At 32.8% G+C, this 6,391-nt stretch overlaps 1 long non-coding RNA gene across 1 annotated transcript; it reads left to right on the top strand.

Annotated features, from left to right (window-relative positions):
* Positions 1–4,328: 4,328 nt before the first annotated feature.
* On the top strand, positions 4,329–6,071 carry LOC132636532 (uncharacterized). Its single transcript, XR_009581306.1, has 2 exons — positions 4,329–4,704; positions 5,589–6,071. It is a non-coding gene; the product is annotated as an uncharacterized LOC132636532 (long non-coding RNA).
* The last annotated feature ends 320 nt before the right edge of the window (positions 6,072–6,391 follow it).

The following is a 6,391-nucleotide window of genomic DNA, read 5'->3' on the forward strand; positions in this document are numbered from 1 at the left end:
GCTGTCTTCCTTGGCTAAATGCGCTCTCCGAAGTCACGGTTGATACTTGAACCGTAAGGATATCTCGAGCCATTCTTGAGAGTATCGGATGACTTGCCTTATACTTCTTCCACCATGCTAAGACGTCCAGCTCATCTAGTTCCTTGATATCCACATTTGGCTGCATCAAATAAAAGTGATATTCATCAAAGTTTGCATTACAAGAAGGAGTTGGATGTGAATGTAAAACTTTTAAACCCGACAAGCCTTTTTTGCTACTTTGAGAAGTAGTAGGGCGTGGAGCAACGGATGTAGCATGTTCTTCCAAATTAGAATAACGAGTAAAAACTTCTCTAAACTCGTCATCAATAGCGGTTTCGGCTTCAGCTAAAGATGGTTGAACTCCCTCTTCAATTTCTAAAAATTTATAAATTTGACCAACCAATGCTTTAGTATAAGACACTTTTAAACAAGGATTTAAAAAAGAACCCAATATAAATAAAGTTGGGATGGGAAAAAATACTTCTTAAATTTTGTTGTCATATCAAAAATAGCCGCTTGATAACCGGGTTTATATTTATACTCTTGTAAAACTCTAGTTATTTTCGCTAAGTAGGCTAAAATTTCGATTACCGTGGGATAGAATTGTCTAGAAAAAGCAAGAGTTGTATTATAAAAAAATTCTAAGAGTTCAACACATTCTTTAACATCTTCCCAGTGCGAAAAATTTAACCAATCATCACTATTAATATTATATTTGTTGTGAACTTGTCGTATGGGAATCCTATACTCATATGCTTGTTGTAGCATAATGTAAGTGTAGTTCCACCTAGTCTCAATTTCTACTTGAATTTTCCTAGTTCTAAGGTTATTTTCCACATAAGCATTCTTAAAATCTCTAAGTCTTGCCCTATTAGCATTACAAAAAAGAAACGCAACCGCATCTCTAACTTTTTGAATAGAATCGTCAAAACACACAAGACCATTTTTAACAATTAAATTTAAAATGTGACAACTACATCTCACATGAAAAATATTTTTTAGCGGAGGGTTTATTTCTCTTTTTAAAATACCAATCGCCTTTGCATTATTAGAAGCATTATCTAAAGCAATACAAAGTGTTTTTCTATAAATATTAAAAAATCTCATTATAGTAGACATTGAATCCGCTAAAAATTTTCCATCGTGACGACCTTTTTCTTCATCATATAAAAAGCTATAATTCTTTTTTGCATAACCCAATTGTCATCAACCCAATGACATGTAATAGCAAAAAAAATCTAACTTGTTAAGACTAAGAACCAAATCAGCGGTAAGAGAAACATTACAATTTAAAGAATTAAATACATGGCGCAAATAAAATCTATATTTTTTATACAAATCTATAACATCCGCTCTACAAGTACTTCTAGGAATACCCTCAAATAACGGATTATAATAACGTTGAATGTAAGTAACAAACCCCAAACCCGAGGGAAAGGAAAATGGTAAACAATCATAAGCTACCATTTTAGCTATTTCTACACGCTCTTTTTTCTTGTCATACTTAAAATTTCTACCGGTTCGTGGGTCTATCGTCATTTGAATACCCCCCACATTTAAACCCGTTTGCTCTCCCCAAACATCCATATGTTTGCTTCTCATATGACCATTTAGTGTACCCGTTCCACCATCCTTACTAGTTCTTTTCTTAAAACTAAATACTTGTCCACATAGGATATATGTAGCTGATTGTTTTTCCCTATTCTTAGTCATAAATTTCCAAATTTTAGCGGTTGACTTACGAGTTCTAGGCGGTTTGTCTTGTGTATGTGATTGTGCAGGACATCTATCTCCTATGGGATTTTCGGGGGGTTGTGTTTCATCATCATCATCATTATCAATTTCATTAAAAGTGTTGGTAAAATGTTGTTGCATTGCCTCATGACCTAAAAGTGGATTATTTCCACCAACATCAATACCTAAATTAGGTGTTTCTTCCACAAATGTTTCCTCATTAAGCCCACCCCTAACAATACCACTACTACTACCGGCACCACGTCTAAATCTTTTTGCCATTATTAAATAGAATTAATTTAAATCACAATCAAATAAATCACAAGAAAATAAATTGCAACAAATTACATTGCTAGAATTAAATTGCGTAAATTGAATTGCGAAAAATAAAGATAGAGTTGGAACGAAGGTACCAAATTGCCGGATTAATTTCCAACAAAGTGAAGGCGGCTAGAATTGCAAATCCACCAAAGCTACTTCGGATTGTTGCAAAATCACTAACTCCACCAACAATATTATAATTGCAAAATTAATAATTGAAACTATAATAAGACTTTATAATATTTATTTGAGAGAAATTTAAAATGGCTAATTATTGCAAAGTAACTATAATTGAGAGATTGAGATTTGAGAGAAAGAGAAGAGTGAATTGGGGTGGATTAAAATGAAAATGAAGAAGGGTTTATATAGGGGTGGGGGATGGGTTAAAGTGTTAAAAAAAGTTTGGGGGGTTAGGGGGGGGGGGGGGGGGGAAATTGAGTTTATGACCGTTTGGCAACGACCATTTTTGCAAATGGACCGTTGCCAACGGTCCAATAACGGACACAGTAGCCCAGCAACGGCTATAATTAAAAAAAAAAAAAATCACCGGTTTAACCGGTCCGGTTCCAGTTTTACCGGTTTAACCGGTTCCGATTTCAAAAAAATCGAAACCGGATCGGTAAGAAATAGACGGTTAACTGGAACCGGTTTTACCGGTCCGGTTACCAGTTTGAACCGGTTAAACCGGAACGTTTGACACGTTTAGTTGCTGCTTTAAAAACAAAAAGATATCAAAACTTTTAAAGGGGGGGGGGGGGGGGGCGTGAAGAATGGGAGGAGGAGGGGGGCTGGTGAAAAAAACAAAAACAAAAATCAAAACTTTTTTTAAATTCTTTTTGTGTGTGTGTGGGGGGGGGGGGTGTTTTTTGGGATTCCCCCCACCAATTTTAGGTAATTAAGATTTTATTAAGTTGGCCAAACTGTAAAAAAAAAAAAAAACTTGTGGCCAAAGTGTTAAAAATAAAGTTTAGGGCTAAAGTGTTAAAAACAAAACTGTTGGAATATGGTCAAAAGTCCTTAATCACTAATTCAAATATTATCACCTCTACTCAATAAAAAAAAAATTAAATTACCTCCACTCAAATTTAAAAAAAATTTAATCACCTATAATTAATAAGCCCGATTTTATTGTCCTAAAAGAAATAAAAGTGATATTTGTAGATAATTTTTCAAACTTGAGTGATTATCTAGGGAATTAACTCAGAGATATTACTATGTAGAAGCGTTCCTAAAAATCTTGGATATTTATAGTAATTCCAAAAAATTCAACTTTATATACTTCCACATTTACCATATTTTCCCCATGCCATATCTCTATGGGGTTGGGGTTATCAATTTTGGAATATAAGATTGGATGGACGACATTATTAGTACTACACTATAACTATTGATATTTGATAGTACTAGATCTGAAAGTAGTACAGTAATAGTGTCCCACCAACAAGAAATTTGAGCTTCTCAATTTTATAGGGACGCCACAACATTAGTAGCACAATGTCACCCAACAAGGAATTAATTTGGCCTTATCAGGGAATTGAGAGATCATTTATACTATTAGTAGTACGTCAACGTCATTTGACGAGAATTACAGTGCAGATTCGATTTTTGGTTTAGTTTTTGGAAAATAAGCTAGACAATTCTTTTTTCATGTGTTTAGGTTAATTTAGAGCTAATATTTTGGAATTGCAAAAAAAATCTATTTTCTCCGGTCCATATTATATGGTGCTGTTAGCTTTTATATTTAGTCCAAAATAAATATTTTTTACATAATCAAGAAGGTATTAATTATTTTTAAAAATTTACCCCTATTAATTAGATAAGTAAATTTTTACATACCCAAGAAACTATATTAAATTGGTCCTAATTTATTAAGGATAATTATAAACACCATATAATATGGACCGGGGAGAGTAGTCTAAGATTATTTTTTCCAATTTGATTTCTAATTCTTTTGCTTTCTCTTTACGTCATCAGGTTAAAATTATCTACAAGAAGACGTAAACTATCAACAGTAATCTCAGTTATATTTGATAACATAAAGATAAAGTCAATGATGTGCTATAACCGGATTACATAAAATTATTCTTTTAAATGATTATTTTCTAACAACTTTTCTAATCCAAAGGGGTAATATTCCTTATTTCCTTCACATGGGAAGGTCATAGTACTAGTAGTACAATCATATATCATGTACTTTTCTTTTTTAAAAGAGTATGAGCCCGTTTGGATTGACTTATAAGTTGTTTCTAAGCTGTTTTTAGCTTTTTTGAGTGTTTGGCTGGCTAACTTAAAGTCATTTTGTGCTTAAAATAAGCTCAAAAAAATAATTGGGCCCATTTGACTTAGCTTATTTAAAGCAGTTTATAAGCTAAAAAAAAAAATTAGACTACCTCAACTTATATTTTTAACTTATAAGTTGTTTGCAGCTTATAGGCACATAAGCCCATCCAAACATGCTCTATGTCTCTTAACACTTGTATAAAAGGAATCAGATTCAGATCTAATTTGTGTGCAACAAGAACAACTAGTTGGGTTATAAGTCAAGAGTTAGAGCAGAAAAAGAAGATGGTAGTTTGTTGGCAACTGGGGCCCCAAAATTGGTGTCGACTATCCCTTCCTATTGGCCTGGTACACTCACATAATATTATCTAAGAATACTTTCACTTTTTTTTTTTTTAGATTATTTGTCGTTCTTGTTTCACTTTTTGTTTGATCAATATTTTGTTTTACACTTTTAAATTCGTTACTTAGGAGTTTCCTAATGCATCGACTACTAAATTCTTAAAGGATATATATCGAAAGATTTCTTTAGGTTATCATTGAATTCTAAGTTGTGATAGTTTTATGTCAATTACCATTATCAAAAGTAATTATTTTATTCATGGTTTGATTGTGTACATATTCCTTAAACTCATGGTTTCAAAAGTGCAATAGATTCACATGATAATAAAAGCTCGACAATTTAAATTTAAATTTTGCTTCAACATATAATGTACACTGAAATGGAGATATTCACATTTTCGTGAGACAGCACAGGCAGTCTCTTTGGGACCCACTTGAGGCGGTGGAAATATCTTTTTAAGTATATAAACGGTGGCTGATATATAAGACACAACGTTACAGTTTTGGAACCTCAGTTACCAACATACTGTCAATTTTCTCAACCTTATATATTTCCTCCAAGATCTCAGGGACATCTCCAGTGTTGCAGATTCATTGATATATTTATCAATTGGGAGCTTTGAGCACATCTCTCTCTCTCTCTCTCTGATGAATGATTAACTTGTTCACTTTTGGCTAGTTAATGCTACTATATTACTCCCTTTGTCCCAATTTATAGGAAACACTTTTCTTTTTAGTCAGTTTCGAAAAGAATGATACATTTTTTTATTTGACAACAATTTAACTTTAAAATTTACCTTTTTATGCTTAACGAGATGATTTATAACCATACAAATATCTTTGACTTGTTTTAGACCACAAAATTCAAAAGTCTTTCTTTATTTCTTAAGCGCCGTGCCCAATCAAACTACACCACATATGTTGAGATGGAGGGAGTATGTGCTTGTTTTCTTTGCATAAAAACAGTTATGGCTTAGCTTCATGGAGCAAAACAAGGCGGCAGACCTTTTGGCCAAGGAAGGAGGGAAGCAGCAGATTTTTGAGGAAATGAAAATATTAGAAGTACCTCCTAATTTTGTAATAAATGTGGGACTGTCTTTGAAAGGTCTGTACCTTTTTGTGCCACTCATGGGGGTGATTCTTTTGGACAACTAAATGGCTCTCATGCCATAAAAGCTGATGTAACTAGTATGTAGGTATTTAATATATCAGTAGTATCTGTTTAACAAAAAAAAAAAGTCTTTTTTTTTGCTGCATTTGGAGTTAATACCTTGTAATTTTGTATAATCCCAGAGATGAGAACAAATCTCAACAGCATCTGATTCTTGCTATTGTGCTCTTTCTTTATCAATGTGAAACTTACAAATTCAATCTGTTCAGGGTCATGGGACATTGAAGTACAAATTTTATGGGTGTTATCCAAATTAATATTATCTTCACATAAGTATCTAAACTTTATTTTGTAATAACATATACCTATAACCTATATATTTATATTGTATAATGAAAAGTACTATTATACCAATACCGAAATTTAGTAACAAAGTTTAGATACAACCCATGAAATTTGCCCAGACATTGAAACTCTATCAACTTCCTTCCAAGATTGACCAAAATCTAAACTCGTTTTATTTTTCATTTCCCATTAACCAGTCGTTTTCAAACTGAAGTAAAAATTCTGGGCGGATATACA

The sequence above is a fragment of the Lycium barbarum genome, chromosome 4, assembly GCF_019175385.1.
Source record: "Lycium barbarum isolate Lr01 chromosome 4, ASM1917538v2, whole genome shotgun sequence".
Taxonomy (NCBI): Eukaryota; Viridiplantae; Streptophyta; class Magnoliopsida; order Solanales; family Solanaceae; genus Lycium; species Lycium barbarum.